Raw genomic sequence first — 18,653 nt, 5'->3', positions numbered from 1 at the left:
CCAATTGCCTCACCAAAATAAATAAATAAATTAAATTAAATGAGAGAGATTGAGAAAAAACTAAAAAGAAAAATAAGAATAATACAAGAAAAACAAAAAGGTTATGAAAAGAAAGTCAACCAATTAGAAAAGGAGATACAGAATCTTAAAGAAGAAAATGACTCCTTGAAAATCAGAATTGGGCAAGGGGAAGCCAGCAAAGTTATAAGCAATGAAGAAATTAAAAAACAAAATATAAAGAATGAAAAAATAGAAGATAATGAAAAATATCTCATAAGAAAAACAGTGGATTTAGAGAACAGATCAAGAAGAGAATAATTGGGCTACCTGAAAGTTCTGATCAAAAAAAGCATCTTGATACTATAATACAAGAAATAATTAAAGAAAATTGTCCTGAAGCATTAGAACAAGAGGGGAAAGTAGAAACAGAAAGAATCTACTGAACACCACCTGAAAGACATCCTACGAGGAAAACAGAAATATCATAGTCAAATTCTGAAACCCTCAGATCAAGGACAAAATATTGTGAGCAACAAGAAAAAAAAACTTACATATGGGAGTACCACAATTAGAATCACATTAGCAATGGCGACACTAAAAGATCACAGGTCTTGGAACACCATATATCAAAGAGCAAAAGAACTGGGCTTCTGGCCAAAAATATCATACCCAGCAAAGCAAAACATAATTCTGAATTTAAAAAAATGGACATTTGATCAATTGTCAGACTCTCAGGACTTACAGAGAAATATAAGATACATATCAATGATCAATTACAAGGGGACTAAATGAGGATGGAATGTTTATCTTTTAAGTGTGGAAAATGTAAAATCTATGTCTAAGACTGTTACTAGTAATTAGGCAACTTACAAGGAAGATTGGGGTAGACCTGAGTATGATATGACTTCAAAAAGTAAAACCATTCAAGAATAGCTAAAAAATGTATCTTTTACAAATAAGCTCCAAGAGGAAGAACCAATATAGAGGAATTAGATGGGGGAATAAGTTCTGGAAATCTATTTTAATCGGGAATGGGTTAAGAGGAGACAAGACACATACATTTAGAAGAGTATAAAAGTCTTCTAAATTTAGAAGGAAATAAACTAAGAAGATATGGAGGTGGGAGAGGATAAAGGAGGGATCTTTAGAGAGGAAGGTGAGGGAATAGATTAAAAGAGGGATATAGAATGGGGTTTAGATTTAGGGGAACAGGAGGATAATGGAGGGATTGCTAGAGTGGGGGTAGGTTAAGTAATAGGAGGGTAAGGTAGCAGGTAGAAGTAAAATAGAGGAGTTACAAGACATAGGAAAAAAGAGATATGGACAAACATAAACACAAAGATTAGGAGGAGAATTTCATAGGGCAAATATGTTTACATATGTGCATGTATATATGTATGTATGTGTATATATGTATATGTGTATGTATATATCAATACTGACATATAAATACATCCATGCTACCTTGGTAGCTGGGGGGGAAGGAAGAGAGAAGAAAGAAAAAAGTAAAAAGCACACAACAGAGAACAAAGGAAAACCTACAAGGAAGCAAAGATGGACAGCTTTCATCATAATGCACAATATTAATATATAGGCTTTCTTGAAATGAAAAGTTATTGCTTTATATTTTGAATCTTCTCCTATGCTCTGCTGTACACATGGCATGTTTTTTTCTTTCCTTATTTTATATCTCAGTATAATATTTAAGTTTATGATATTTCTTTTCTTATTACATATTTAAGTTTTAACATTTGTCTTAAATATAAAAAAAATTTTTAAATAATTTATTAAGCATATTCTATGGACCAGGTAATGTGCTGGGCATTAGGATAATAAAGAAAAATGAAAAAACAATTCTTGCCATAAACAAGCATATATATTTTTACAAAGTTTTGTTGATGTTTTTATTTACATTTACCCTTGTATTCTTTCCTTTCCCCTCCCAGAGAGCCATCCTTTATGACTGAGAATTTACACCCCCCCCAAAAAAGGAAAAAAATAGAAAAGAAAAAAATCCAGTAAAACCATTAAATATATCAAAAAACAAAATCTACCATTATACACAATATTCCATACTCACAGATTCCCTCATCTTTGCAACAGTTTGAGGGAGGTTAACTTCCCATATCTCTTAATGTTTTACTGTTTTATGTTAGTGGTTCTCTCAATTTAATTTGCTGTAGAAATTTTATGGTTTCTCTCTTTCATTTTGCATCATCATGTCAATCTTTCTGTACGTCTGGGCATTCTTTAGGTTCATTATTTCTTTTTAAAAAATTATTATTTTTCAAGATAAATGTTGGAGGAGATGTGGGAAAACTGGAACACTAATGCATTGTTGGTGGAGTTGTGAACTGATCTAATCATTCCCGAGAATTATTTGGAACTATGCCCAAAGGGTTATAAAACTGTGCATACCCTTTGACTGACCAATACCACTTCTAGGTCAGTATCACAAAGACATTATAAAAATGAGGAAAAGATTCACATTTATAGCAGTTCTTTTGGTCATGGCCAAGAATTGGAAATTGAGGGGATGCCCATCACTTGGAGAATGGCTGAACAAGTTGCGGTATATGAATGTTAATGGAATACTATTGTTCCATAAAAAATGATGAGCAGGCAGATTTCAGAAAAAATCTGGAAAGACTTACATGAACTGATGCTGAGTAAGGTGAGCAGAACCAGGAGAATATTGTACATAGTAATAGCTAACTTTGAGAGACTTAGCTCTTCTCAGCAATGCAAAGATCTAAGACAACTCCAAAAGACTCACGATGGAAAATGCTATCCACATCCGGAAAAGAACTATGGCATCCGAATGTAGATTGAAGCATACTATTTGCTCTTTTTGTTTGTTTGTTTCTTATTTCTCATGGTTCCTCCCTTTGGTTCTCATTCTTTTTTACAACATGACTAATGTGAAAATATGTTTAATATGAATGTATATGTAGAGCCTATATCAGAATGCATGCCATTTTGTGGCATGTGAAGGGAAGGGAGGGAGAGAACATTTAGAACTCAAAATCTTATGGAAGTGAATGTTGAAAACTAAAAAAAAACACTAATTAATAAAAAATTAATATTTTTCAATTAACAAAAATTTATCTCCCTTCCACTTTCTAACCCACCAAAAGGAAAAAAAAATTATACCTTGAAACAAATAAACACAGTCAAGCAAAACAAATTCTTGTGTTAGCCACGTCCAAAAATAATTATATCTCAATAGGTACCCTGACTCCATCACTTCTCTGCATTAGTAGCTGAAGGAACAAGGAAAGGCCTCGTGAAGATTTTACTTAAAGATTATAACACCAAAGTAAACCAGATATTAAAGCAGAGGTGAGGAAGAATGAGAAATAGCTTATACAAAGATGTAGAGATAGAAACTAAGTGTGTGAGGAACAACATGGCCAGTTAGATGAACTGTTAAAATACATGGAGAGGAGTAATGTTTAATTAAAGCCTAATTAGGCTAGAAAGGTATAATGAGTCTAGTTCACATGAAAGCTCCATTATATTTGATTCTAGATGCAACAGGTAGCCACTGGAGATTACTGAGTAATGTCCTGTTTTAGATTTGAACTCTAGGAAAATCACTTTGGTGGCCATGTGGAAGAAGGACTAAAATGGGGAGATTTGAGAAAGGTAGACCAACTAGGTAGCCACTGCAATTAGTAGAGGTAAAAAGTAATGAGAGTTTAAATCAGAGTAGTGACTGTGAGTGGAGGGACATTCTGGAGGTATCTGAGTCCAGCAAAGGTGCTTGAGTAATGGTCAAGCAAGAACTGGAAATTCAGTTCTTTCTCCTTCCCTTCTCTTGACTTTCCCCTAATAAAGCTGTGATTTCATGCTTAGGACAAGGAAACTCTCCCTACCAATACAGATACTCAACTGCAATATATACTTCTTAGAGAGTTGCCCAGGACACTAAGAGATTAAGTGACTTTTCCATGGTCACAAAGCTAGTAAGTGAAAGAGGCAAGGCTTGAACTCAGATCATCCAGCACTATATTCAGTTTGACTCATTTATTCTTACATCCTTACCTCCTTAGGTATGCTCTTTTTGTACCTCTATCACTAAGATTATTTAAGATGGGCAGTTAGGTGGTACAGTGGATAGAGCACCAGCCCTGGAGTCAGGAGGACCTGAGTTCAAATCCAACCTCTGACACATGACATGTACTAGCTGTGTGACCCTGGGAACGTCACTTAACCCACACTACCCAACCAAAACAAACAAAACCAAAAATGAACAACAAAAAAAAAGATTAGTTGAGAAAAATGTCCTTATCTAGCCTTAGAATCATAATAATTTCACTATCCAGGCTTGTTATATTAACCATACTTATTTACCATTTTTGTCGTCTGGTTTGCAGTGCTTGCGTGCTGATCCAGAATTCACTTGGAGTATATTTCAAATGTTTGTCGCCTCCTCTCCCACTTCCTTTTATTTTCATTCAGCTTTGAAGGGCATATTATGTTGGGAGTAGATCATGATCATCTTTGCTCTTCAGAATGCCATACTTGTCATAGTTTTTGTTTTTTCATAGTAGTCCTGGGCAATTTAAGTTGACTTTTTTCTTTTTTTTTTTGTTTCTTCTTTTTGTTTTAAATTTTTAATATAAATTTATTTATTTTAGTTTTCAATATTCACTTCCACAAGTTTTTGAGTTCCAAATTTCTCACCCCCTCCCCCCACCCTGAGATGGCATGCATTCTGAATATCCCTTCCACTAGTCTGTCCTCTCTTCTCTCTCTTCCCCCCTTCTCTTATCTCCTTCCCCTATTTTCCTGTAGAGCAGGATAAACTTCTGAACCCCATTTCTACATTTCTTATTTCCCAGCTGCATGTGAAAACACTTTTTTAAAAACATGTGTTTTTAAAACTTTGAGTTCCAAATTTTCTCCCTTCCTCCCTCCCTACCCACCCTCATTGAAAAGGCAAGCAACTCAATATAGGTTGTACATGTGCAGTTATGCAAAACTCCTCCTTAGTAGACATATTGTGAAAAACTAACTCTATTTTGCTTAATCCTATCCTGCCCTCCCATTTATTCTATTCTTTCTTTTGACCCTGTCCCTCCTGCCCTGATACATTAGAACCAGAGGGCAAAATAGAAAGAATCCACAGATCTCCCCCTGAAAGAGATCCCCGAAGGAAAACTCCTAGGAGTATTGTAGCCAAATTCCAGAGTTCCCAGGTCAAGGAGAAAATATTACAAGCTGCCAGAAGGAAACAATTCAAGTACTGTGGAAACACAATCAGGATAACACAAGATTTAGCAGCTTCTACATTAAAGGGCCTCAAGGCATGGAATATAATATTCCGGAGGGCAAAGGAGATAGGATTACAACCAAGAATCACCTACCCAGCAAAACTGAGTATAATCCTTCAGGGGAAAAAATGGATATTCAGTGAAATAGAGGACTTTCAAGCATTCCTGATGAAAAGACCAGAGCTAAACAGAAAATTTGACTTTCAAATGCAGGACTCCAGTGGAACATGAAGAGGTAAACAGGAAAGAGAAATCATAAGAGACTTATTAAGATTGAACTGTTTACATTCCTACATGGAAAGATGATATTTATAACTCATGAGAAATGTCAGTATTAGGGTAGTTGAAGGAAAAAAATTGTATGTATATATAGATAGGGGGCACAGGGTGAGTTGAAGATTAAGGGGTCATATCTGGAGAATAAAATTAAGGGATGAGAGAGGATGAGACTCGGAGAAGAAAGGGAGAGGTAGAATGGGGTAAATTATCTCACAAAAAAAAACACAGAAAAGGCTCTCACAGTGGAGGGGAAACAGGGGAAGGTGAGAGGGAATGAGGGAATCTTATTCTCATAGGATTTGGCTTAAGGAGAGAATAACATACACATTCAATTGGGTATGGAAATCTGTCTTACCCTACAAGAAAATAGGGGGAGAAGGGGACAAGAGAGCAGGGGGGTGATAGGAGGGCAGATTGGGAAAGAGGATAATAGGTTGTAATCCTATCTCCTTTGCCCTCCGGAATATTATATTCCATGCCCTGAGGCCCTTTAATGTAGAAGCTGCTAAATCTTGTGTTATCCTGATAGTGTTTCCACAGTACTTGAATTGTTTCCTTCAGGCAGTTTGTAATATTTTCTCCTTGACCTGAGAACTCTGGAATTTGGCTACAATATTCCTAGGAGTTTTCCTTCAGGGATCTCTTTCAGGGGGAGATCTGTGGATTCTTTCTATTTTGCCCTCTGGTTCTAATGTATCAGGGCAGTTTTCCTTGATAATTTCTTGAAAGATGATGTCTAGGTTCTTCTTTTGATCATGGCTTTCAGATAGTCCAATAATTTTTAAATTCTCTCTCCTGGATCTATTTTCCAGGTCAGTTGTTTTTCCAATGAGATATTTCACATTGTTTTCTAATTTTTCATTCTTTTGGATTTGTTTTACAGTGTCTTGATTTCTCATAAAGTCACTGTCTTCCAATTGCTCTATTCTAATTTTTAAGGAAGTATTTTCTTCAGTAAGCTTTTGGACTTCCTTTTCCATTTGGCCAATTTTTCTTTTTAGGGTATTTTTCTCCTCATTGGCTTTTTGGACCTCTTTTGCCATTTGGGTTAGGCTATTTTTTAAGGTGTTATCTTCTTCAGTATTTTTTTGGGTCTCCTTTAGTAAGCTGTTGACTTGTTTTCATGATTTTCTTGCATCACTCTCATTTCTCTTCCCAGTTTTTCCTCCACTTCCCTTACTTGCTTCTCAAAATCCCTTTTGAGTTCTTCCAAGGCCTGCGACTGATTCATATTTTTCTTAGAGGCTTTGGATGTAGGAGCTTTGATTTTGTTGTCTTCTGGTTGTATATTTTGATCTTTTTCACCAAAGTAAGATAATATAGTCTGACTCTTTTTGCGCTTCTTGCTCATGATCCCAGCCAATTACTTGAGTTTTAAACTCCTTGTTTAAACTCCACACCATGAAGAGGCATTGGGAAAGGGCTAGAGCCAAGTGCGAGAATGATGATGGAGAAGAGGAACAGCAACCCAGCTTTCAATGACTTCCTGATGTTTCTTGATTATGTTCCTATGCAAACCAGCTGGAGGTGCAGAGCCTGTGAAGAGGGGAGACGTCCATGTCACCAAGGGCTTGCCTCTTTGGTCCATCTGCTCCCCAGCTACCATAGTCATGAAGAAGAATAAGGAAGCAGATTCTCACTACGAGCTCTTAATATGGTCACCGTCCTCAAGAAGAAAACCAAAACTGAGTCTGCTTCCAATGTGGAGAGTGTACTGTCCCAATCTTCAGGGGTTTGTGTAGCTGTTTTCAGAGATACTTGTAGGGACCTGTAAATTTTCAGTTCTTCCGAGGTGGTATGATAAGGGGTGAGGTGTTTACTCCTTTCCTGGCCTGTGACCACAAGCATTCCTTTCTGTCCTGTAATTGTGAGGAGGGGTTCCTCTGCACAGCCACTACAAGCTCCACTGTGCCAGCGCTCCTCCTCACCCCCAGCACTGCCGCCCAGAACTGTGACCCAGATCCACACACGGGCAAAGCAAGAGATTCTTGCCTCAGCACTGGCAAAGAGATCCCTGCAGTCCCTCTCTGATCAGCCACTGGATTCCCCCTCAGTCTGAGGGCCAGAAGCTCGGGAAGCAGCTGCCCCCCTCAGAGCCAGGCTCTTGGGGAATGGAGCTGAGACCCCACCCTCCTCTCTGACCACCGACAGAAACAGACTTTTCCCACTGACCTTCTAAGTGGTCTTTGGCATTCGTGGATTGAGAAGTCTGGAAACCACCACAGCTGCCCGCGATTCAGTCCTCTGAGGCCTGCTCCAGGTTTGCTGCGGCCTGCGCGCCCACACTGCACTGCGCTATGCTCCCAGCCCGGCGCTATACACCTTTCTGATCAATCATCCAGGTTGTCTTGGGCTGGAAATTTGTTTCACTCTTTTTGTGGGTTCTGCTGCTTCAGAATTTGTTTAGAGCTATTTTTTATGAGTATTTGGAGGGGTTTGGGGGGAGAGCTCAAGCAGGTCACTGCTTTCACTCTGCCATCTTGGTTCCACCCCCTTAAGGTGACTTTCAATGACAGTTAAATGTGTTTCTCTTAGCTACCAAGAAAATTTGTTGTTTGACCTTAAACTCAGAAATTTTTCCACTTGGTTGCATGTGGCAACACTCCCTAGGTTTCTGATGTTTAAATTCCTCTTAATCCACTGAGTGTATTGACCAATATCATGTTCTGTTTTCAATAATTCTAGACAATTTAAAAAAAATTTCCTGTAGTATAATATGCATATTTTTCTGGGAGATTTATGATGTTCCTATTATCTCTGCACATTCTGTCTTCAAGGTCAGTCTCTTTGATTTGTTAAGAACTTGTATACTTTCATTGCTTCAGTTTGTCTATTTTCCTTTCAAATCCATATTTCTGAGCTCCGTATTTACTTTTTTAGAGCCTCTATCTTGGAAAAACTGTCATTCATTCATTCATTCTAAACTGGCTACTCTCTTGGGGCAGCTAGGTGGCACAGTGGATAGAGCACCGGCCCTGCATTCAAGAGGACCTCAGTTCAAATCTGGGCTCTGACACATAACACTTACTGTGTGACCATGGTAAAGTCACTTAACCCCATTGCCTAACCCCCCCCCAAAAAAAATAAACTGGCTACTCTCTTGTTTACTGAATTCTTTGAAAGCTTCAATTTCCATCCTAATTTCAGACTTAATTTCCATCCTTTTTCCCTCTTAACCTTTTCCTAATTCTCTTGAAGCATTCTAGAGCTTCTTGCTATTGATTCATTATTTCTTTTCCTTTTTTCCCTGGTGATGTTTAATTCATTTGCACTGAACCAATTCAATTAATAACTCTCCAAACTAATCTTCCAAGTAGACTCCTACAGCCTTCTCACATTAGAGATATCTCCATTTCTCTAGCCCCATCTTCTAACTGATGAGTTCCTTTCCAGAAGCTCCATTTGAGGAAGTACCTATACCATCTATGCTCATATCTAATCTGAATCAGCACCTGACTCTTAAGACTACTCTCTGTTCTTGGGACGTTATTAGATTGAAAGAATTCCCCCCATACCTAGAGCTCCAAAGGGAGGCTAGTGAGGGCACACTATTTTGGGCAGGGTCTGACTCATGCCAGCCCCCTACTAGTTTATGTTCAGTATTAGGACAAAATGAGACACGAGGTCATTCAATAGTTGACAAAAGATTTACTTACCAAGTAAAGGATATGGAAGGAAAGGATATGTACTAAGGCCACTTTAAATTGATTCAGCTGAGCAAAGTTCCCCTGCCTTGGTGTTGTCCATGGTGATCTGCCATGCAACCAACAGAGTAAAAATGGAGATCCTCCCTGCTATTTTGTACTCAGGCAAATAGGAAGTGATATCAATAGCCTGAGTTATTAATTAATTATCAAAGCCAATGACATCTCAAGGATGATCTCAATACCTTTTAAGGAAAAACTAACCAAACTTGCATGGGAACGGGGGATTAGGCTATTATTTCTACCTCACATGTAAAATATGGCACAAGATCAGCAGCGGAAGAAGTATAACTTCATAACTCAGACCAGCACTACTACTTCAAATTAGAAAGCTTTTACATTTGGGAATGGTATTTCCCATCATCTTCATTTTTTCGCTGAACTTTTCTCTCTATATAACTAGTCTATAATTGTTTGAAATGGCTTAGTCTTCCATCTCTGAGAGCTTTTTCTTCTTCTTTCCCCCAACCTACAGGTACTAACTCTTGCTGCATAATAAAGAGCCTCCTTCAAAAAGAAGACATTAATTTTTAAGTTTGATCTATTTAGAGACCAAGGGTTCTTAACTGTATTTGTGTCATGAACTCCTTCTCAGAACAATTATTTTAAAATACATAAATAAAATATACAGGATTACAAAAAGAATCCATTATGTTAAAAGTTATATATATGTGTATACATATGTATATATGTATATATACACACACATACACATATATATGTGTATGTGTGTGTGTATGTATGTATGTATGTATGTATGTATGTATGTATGTATACGTATAGTGAGGCAATTGGGGTTAAGTAACTTGCCCAGAGTGACACAGCTAGTAAATGTTATGTGTCTGAGGTCGGATTTGAACTTGGGTCCTCCTGACTCCAGGGCCAGTGCTTTATTCACTGTGCCACCTAGCTGCCCGCAAAATATCTTTAAAAACAAGATCATGGACCCCAAGTTAAGAGCCCTTGATCTACACAATGTATTTTTAAAAGTGACTGGTTTTGACCTTGCTTAGAACTAGGAGGAATCATGTCTCACATGTCTCATTTTACCCATGGATTCTTTCATAATAATTACACTATTCCAATGTAGTTATTTGCTAATTTATACATGAGTAAAATATACTCATTTGCAGTTATTCATATGTGACACCCTCTTTAACATGCTTTCCTAACTGGCATTTGCATTGGAACTGGTAGTCTGGATCCCTAAAGGAGATGCCCTATAGGTGGCTACTCCTACTACAAGAGCCCCCTAGACCCTACTGTCATGCTTCCTATCAGCAAAGGCATTTAACAAGACAGTAATGACAACTGGTATAAAACATTTCCCCAAAAGGCCAGGTGTATTCTCCAAAAAATATACACAACATCCATGGAAAGCACATACACACACACACACACACACACACACACACACACACACACACACACATATATATATGTATGTATGAATGTATAGGTAGATGGCAATGGATAACTCATAAAACGTGATACTACAAGACCTGAAAATCATTTCTCCCTTCAGAGTAAGAGTTCTTAACTGAGGGTCCAGAGGCTTTTTGAAAATATATTTATTTTGATCACTATATTTTAGTATACTTCTTGCTTTACTTAAGTGGATCATTCCACAGACTTCTGTATAAAGTGATTTGTGCGGTAATGTCAATTTGCCTGGAGGTAGGGAAGGGAGGGAAGGAGAGAAGGCAGGAAAAGAGTTGATACATGGTTCAAGCACATGAGACCTGGGACAGACATACATACCAGAACATAGACTGACAGGAGACAAGTGGGGACTGACATGCTGGTAGGTAGGAGGAGTGGGGCTTTCACTAGGAGGATTTTTTAAGGGTTTGGGTTTTTTTTTCCTTCTGTGGGAGGTTGGGAGGCCCCAGAATGCCAAACTGAAGGGCAGGACCAGAAAAAGAGAGAGAGAGAGAGAGAGAGAGAGAGAGAGAGAGAGAGAGAGAGAGAGAGAGTGAGAGAGAGAGAGAAAGAGAGAAAGAGAGAGAGAGACAGAGAGAGAGAAAGGGAGAGAACACAGTACTGCAAATAAAGTTAATATAGGTGGGGTTTTTTTTGGAATGTGGATTTATTTCTTTCATTATTCTTTTCTTAAAGTCGAATTCACATAATGTAAATTTATATAAAGTGAGAACTGTCTGTAATTGGTTTCTTTTGTAATTAATTGTATGCCTTTAAAAACATACTGAGAAGGAATCTACTTGTTCCTCACAACAACCCTGTGAGGTAGGTACTATAACCATCCTTATTTTACGGTTGAGGAAATTGAGACAGGAAGAAGTTAAATGACTTGGCCAGAGCTGCATAACCAGTAAGTGTCTGAGGTCATATTTGAACTCAGGTCTTCTTAACTCCGGTCCTAGTCCTCTATCTCACTGTGCCACCCTGCTGCCTGCCTAAGAACTGCTTTAGTGAGTCGTCAAAATGCTCCCGTGTGATACATCATCTCTGATGGGCAAAAGGCTCACCTAGGGTCCTAGGGTCAGCTCCTTTCTTATGTCCTTAGCAAAAAGTTCCCTCTGTGATCAGAGATTACACTCTAAAGCTGTCTCCTCATATGGATGATTGTCTCTTCACATCCTTATTTGTCTTAGGAAGTTAAGTCTCTGCTCCTGTCAAGATGCAAAGAAAATACCCCTTCATCCCACAACTTTGCTGCCTTCCGGTGCAGGTACGGAGTTTTCCTCCTTCTCTCATCTGAAACACTTATTTCTTTTATATGCAGGCCAATCACAAGATGTTTCTAGTATAATGTCAGCCAAGGCTTCATAATCCTCTCAAATTCATTAAAGACTTCTTCACATACTATTGTACGGTTGTAGGATAATTAATTACTAAAATGCCTATTTTAATCTCTGTGATTGTATTCTGGGTGTTCCCTGACCACATCAATTGAGATTTCAGCCCTGTAATCCCAGCTACAAGGAAGGCTAAAGCTGATGGATCACTTGAGCTTGTGAGTTCTGAGCTGTAGTAAACTATGCCAAACAGGTATCTCAACTAAATCTGGCAACAAAATGGTGAGGCGGGTGGGAGAAGGATGGAGACAAAGGGGACAACTGCCTAAGGAAAAGTGAACTAGCCCAAATTGGGAAAATGGAATGGTTTAAAGCTCCTGTGCTGATCACACCCATAAATGGCTGCTTCACTTCAGTCCAGAGTGAGATAGAGTTTCTGTCTCAAAAAAAATTATCTTTCCCTATTAAAATGTGAACTCCTTGAGAGAAAGGGCTATCTTGCTCTTCTATTTTTATCACAAGCACTTAACAAATTACATTGCTCATAATAAGTGCTTAATATGTTTTTTCATCTATTCATTTATATACTTATTAAGCATATTATATAAGTGCTTAATTGTGTTAAACTGGTTAACTATGAGTAAAAAAACTAGTATGCTTGAATTAAGTTGGTCACACGTATTTTAAAACAATGTAACTTTCTAGCACAAGATCTACTTTAAAAAGTAGTTAACGGTCTTTCCTTACCTTCCTAAAAATTATTTCACATTTATTTTGTACAAACTTATCTGTGTACATTTCTTCCCAGTAGAAAGTAACCTCCTTGAGGGCAGAAGTTGTTTCTCTTTTGCCTTCTGATCACTATCATGCAGATATTAGATGTTTGACAAATTTTATTGAACTGATTTTAATAGTAATAAAAGAGCTAATTTAAGAGGTTGTAAAATATTTTTTCATGAAGTCTCCAGAATTTAAGTAGGCCAAAATTCAGTCTTATTTAAATTTTATTTCATCTTATAAAACATGATTTGTTATCATAAATACTTTTAAATTGGTTATATGAGTAGTAAATTATACATTACATTTCTAACTCTTTCAATATTTCCCCATTTTTCTTATCACAAGTACAATTAATATATATATATATATATATATATATATATATATATACACACACACACACATATTACATACACTTATTTAACAGAGAATATATGAACTTTTTAAAAGTCCATCACCCTAAATATAACAGGTTATTTTTTTTAAAACAACAAATTCTTAAAATAAGTACTAATCTTAATCATAATATTTGTAAGTAACTCATTGTATGTGTGTGTGAACAAACACATTTTCTCTGGCATTAAAAAGCAATTTTGCAATTCATTACTACAAGTCTACCCTACCCGCACCTCCATATTAGCTATAGAGAAAACCCCAGATCTTCTTTATACATGTCTCACACAGTTCTACTTTAAAAGCATCTTTAGATTCTGAACACATCAAAATAAAAGAATCACCAGTCAGATACTAAGTGGGATTCACTGAAACACAATGTTAGTTCTAATGGGTGGATGATTGTGTTTGGTCTTTTGAAACTTTGAAGTATAGGTAAGTCTTGATCACACAAATTAATAAATCCTAAAGCTGGAGTTAACAATAACCATTACACCCAAATTCTGCAGCTTAGCCCAGCCAATTTTTCAAAAGGTCAGGTTGTGAACTGGAGAAGATCAGGGAGGTCCACTGCATAGCTTTGTTGCCAGGCATCTCTCGTCTGGATTGTTGCAGGCATTTATTAGTATTCGTCAGCAGACTCAACAAAGCAAACAAGAAATTCAAGCACGAATAATAAAATGAAATGCTGCTATATAACCCTTTGTCATTCAGCAAATATGGGACTTTTTAGCTACATTGTTCCTAAACCTGGGTTACTACTTTAATTTTTCTCCACAGTGCTGCTGAATGAGTATGCATGTGTGTTAAATGCAGAACTCCCCTAACAACTGCAGGACTGCCATTTAATCTGTTGGTGGATGGACCATTTCCTGTGGGAACCCTAGCTATGATTTCAAGACCCACCAAATAAATCTCAGATTAAGATTCCAAATGAAACCTGCCTTTGGAAGATAAAAAAATGTCAAGATGGCTATAGACAGTAAAATTATACATTATCTAGGTGTTGCATGATGACTCAGATGTCCTCTTTTTTTGTTTACATATTCCCAGATATCACAACTACACAAAGTATTCATCAAATGTCACACTTTCATAATATTAGAAGCATCATTAAAACTGTTTGGCTAAGGAACTCAAAGTGTTTAAGCAGTAGCTCAAAAGTGTATTTGTGCAGAGTCAAAGAATAAATTTACATATCAGCAGCAGCTCATAAGGGATAGATAAATATTCTGTTTATCACTCATAATTATGGTTAGTTTAAATATAGGGTTTCACACTATCAATACTGTTTATGTAGAATTATTAAATAATTTTCAAATTGAAAATTGGTTGTTCTATTCAAATTTACCCTTTTCTCCATAAAACAAATAAATAAAAGGAAAAGGTACATTCTCTTTCACTACTTAGGCTCTTAGTAAAATGTTGCACACTGTTACAAATATACTGTTATGTCTAACATTTTAAAATGTGAAAGTGCCAAAAATTTTTGGCCGAATAGTCTTAGAAAAGTAATGTCTTTCTTTTTTTAATTAATTGTTCATTTTAGATGACCACTATTGGTAAAGGAAAAAAAAGGAAAAGGTCACTCACAATAATAAGGGGCCAACAAAAAAATTCACACAGGGCAAATGGTCTATTAAAGATGCAAGTGAACCCTCTGATGATAGTCTATTGCATTCCCTGGAGATCAAGGACTGCTTTTTTAATGAAAATTTTTTGTTATGTATTTGCTCATCTTACCTGTCCTAATGCAGCCCTGTCCTGATCTTAAGCTCTGTACTAGTGGATAATAAAATACAAGCAATATTTTCTAGGCAGAAACAATCATATTTCTTATATTGTAAATATTATTAATTATAATTCTCCTGAAAATGACAGAGAAAGGAAGACTAAGACCACCATTTGATCTATCATGACACTAACATTTACTTAAAAACAATGGAGCACAATAAAAATGGGAAGAGTTTCAAATTACAAAAATTCTTTGCACCAATTTTACTTGGTAATGTACTCTATAGTATACCTCATACCATGTATGAAGATCTACATATAGATCTATGTTCATACCATGTATGCAAGTTGAAACATTTGCGCACACAAAGGGAATAAGCCCTGAACCCTTGGGTAGGAAGTATTTGCTCTGTTTTTCCAATCTTATAGAGTCAATGTATTTTGGCTAGTTCAACAAAACTAATAGGAAATGTGATCTCATTGTCATAAAGAGGCAGGACTTTATGTTTCTGAACTTTTGAGAGGGGAGAAGAAGAGAATATGATTTAAAGAAGAAATTTTGAATAAAATATATACTTAATGTTTATCATATTATAAAAGTTCTTCACATTCATTTAATTCTTAAGATGTTATGTAAGATACTACATACTATTTATCTACACTTAAAATAGCTATGCTGGCTAATTAGGTAACAATAAATATAATACTAAAATAATTTTAACTTAATATTGTTCATTGCTAAAAATTACAGACTTCCCAAAACAAAGATGATCACTATGAACTCAATATTAATATGAAAAATCCAATATGTGTTTTAATTACTTTCTCAGCCTTTTCATGGCATTTACAAAGAAGCAAAAAATCCTCCAAATTGCAGATTAGAACACTGAACTACAAAATAAATTTTATCATCAAAATTTCAAGGTATACATTCATCTGATTTTAAGTTTATATTTCTTTTCCTTGTACAATTCCAAAAGCAACAAAAATATTTTCTGGTAATTATCACTCAAAGGCTTGATACTCATAAACTTTTTAAAGCAAAATGACAATATGAATTCATTAAGTGACATTTAAAAGAGCTGATACAATATTATAAGTTTTGTAAGATTATTTTTCAATTTTTATACTTTACAAAAATTATTAAGCACATAAATAAATTAATAGACAACCTTCAGATAAAAATCTACTATTTCGATTTTATTAGGAGTAGTAACATTAGTACAGGGATTCTCCAGAGAACCTTCCAAAGGGTCCATGAACTTGGAAATGGGGGGAAAGTATTTATCCTTATTTAAATATAATTTTTTTTCTAATCCTATTTTTTCATTTAATGGATTTAAAGACATTATTCTGAAAGAGGATCCATAGGTTTCCCCAGATTGCCAACGGGAGTCATGACACAAAAACGGTTAAGAATCATTATACTAGTATAATTTCAACTAGCAGAAGCATGGACTAACCATTAATAAACTTAAACATGTGAATCAATTTTTGCTGATTCAAAGCTCTGAAATCAAAAAAACCCTAAAAATGAAGTAGGTTCCCAGAGAAGGATTTCCGAACCATTAATTATACTATGTAATTCTGCGAGCACAGACTTGGGCACAATGTTTGCTCATTTAAACGTTATTTAAAATTAAAATTGTATTACTTTTCCTTATAAAAATTTTCCTACTAATTAACATAAATTATTAATAACAGAAATTATTATTTCAATATAAAGTTTATTACAAACTTTACATATTACAAATTTTAGTCTTCTTTGAAATGCTGTTTTGTTTTGGTCAGTTTTTATATTTACGCCTAAAGTAATATCACAGTCATAGAAGGTATAAAATCAGATATCCCCAGAAGTCAACTTGATTTAATAAATGTATTTAAAGGAATGGATTTCTTTTCCATAATAGACTATATCCTCAATCGTTTTTCAATTGGAGTCTGCACATTTCCCCTGGAAATGAATCACTCTTTTTTGGCTAGCTGCCAATGGTCCTGAACCACTCTCTCAAGTATTCTTAGATGGTAATGTGTGAGAAGCCACTATCACTCTATTAAACTAGGTCCTATGGAGATAAACAGTAAATTTAATCAGCCCTAAGACATGTCTTTTTTAACCTCTCCTAAGGCACATGGATAATGAAATATAATCAAATTCATATTTGCTATAAAATGCATATAAAATCTTCTAGGATACCATTAGTGTTGAGATTTTGAATTGAATTGAAATAGAAATTTCAATACTGGCAAAAGTTTTTTTTACTCTAAATGAATACCATTAGTTCTATATGCTATCATCTATAATAAAATATGTGCTATATCAAGTATTTATGAATTTTAAAGGCATCCCTGTTTTATGTATATGATCATATAAACCGTACCTCTATAAAATTTAAATAAATTTCAAATATTTCTATTTATTAATATTAACATATCTAAGTCATTTAGAGATAGATAGATGTTATTCCACTTATCACATTTACTGTTATTTTCATGTTCTTTTTTCCAAGGATCAAATAAAAGGCTTATCATGAAATACCACACTTTGAAGACTTTAAATTGTAATATATTATTGATGAAAAATTATTCACAAGTGGCATAAAATATATCATTAAAGAGGTATATTGAATAAAAAAGAGATGGGCCATTCATGAAGTAAGAGTAAGGAAAGGCCATATAGTCTGGTAGCACTATGAGTGGAGCTCTTCCAGAAGATGTATAGGAAGATGTGTCCAAGAGTCACAGAGGATGAGAAGGCCTAGGGAGAGTTCCACCCTTGGACGGAATACCCACAACCGAGAAGATCACAGATCCAATGAAATAAAGTGTGTGAAACACAATGTTTTGGGTTCTTTTAATTGCTTGTTTAGAGAGATGGTGCTGTTACTATGTTCACTGAAAACAATTTAGTAATTTCAACTTTTACTTTAACGTAATTCATTCAGCAAATGCAAGTCAATCTAGCTATTACTTTTAATGTAATCACAAGGCAGTAAATTATTTCCTGAAACAATTTAGTCACACATAATTAGACTAAAACATTTTCAACGTCCTTTCTCCTATTTCCTTCCAGTCTGACTTAAAAATTATAAAGCAATAATTTATTTATTTTTATGAAGAGTACACTACGTGCATACCAGACTTTTAGATTCAAAACCCATTTTTTAGGCCATGTATCCCATGACAACTGAAAGGTTGCAGAAAAACATTATAGAGGGGACAGTATAGAAAATGACTGTGATGTAAAGACAATAAAACTCAATTAAACATTTGAAATAAAATTTAATATAACTAAGCAACACAGCTCTTTACATATACATTATGAAATAACAAAAGCCAGAAATTATCTTAAAGAAAGAAATTCAGGAAATTAAAATATTATCTACAGCTTCTCTAAGCTTTGAAAAACTCTGATATCTTCACTATTTTGTCACAGACAGAAAATATTTAACGTATAGATGATTTAATTTTCTTTGGTTAATCACTATAGCGCAGTTAACCTTTTTAACCTTTCTTAGCACATAGTGACCCCTAAAGGTTTTAAATTTTAATAAACTACATACTTTTAAAATTCTTTAAAAAGAGAATACCTGAACTATCAACTCCCAAAATATAAACTTATGCTTTATTAGAGATGTCTATCCAAAAATTATATTAGCAATTTCCACAGGACTGTAGAAAGATGAACTTTAAAATGTTTAGCAAAATATTAGGACTTAAAAAAA

At 35.3% G+C, this 18,653-nt stretch overlaps 1 protein-coding gene across 4 annotated transcripts in view; it reads right to left on the bottom strand.

Moving 5' to 3' along the window:
- MIPOL1 (mirror-image polydactyly 1) overlaps positions 1 to 18,653 on the bottom strand; it is a 470,789-nt gene that overhangs the window by 385,727 nt on the left and 66,409 nt on the right. The gene's annotated exons all lie outside the window — the stretch shown is intronic.

This window comes from Phascolarctos cinereus, unplaced genomic scaffold (assembly GCF_003287225.1).
Source record: "Phascolarctos cinereus isolate Bilbo 61053 unplaced genomic scaffold, phaCin_HiC Scaffold_2;HRSCAF=192, whole genome shotgun sequence".
In the NCBI taxonomy this organism is placed as follows: domain Eukaryota; kingdom Metazoa; phylum Chordata; class Mammalia; order Diprotodontia; family Phascolarctidae; genus Phascolarctos; species Phascolarctos cinereus.
Note: the sequence above shows the minus strand (reverse complement) of the source record. Positions and strands in the feature narration are given on the sequence as shown.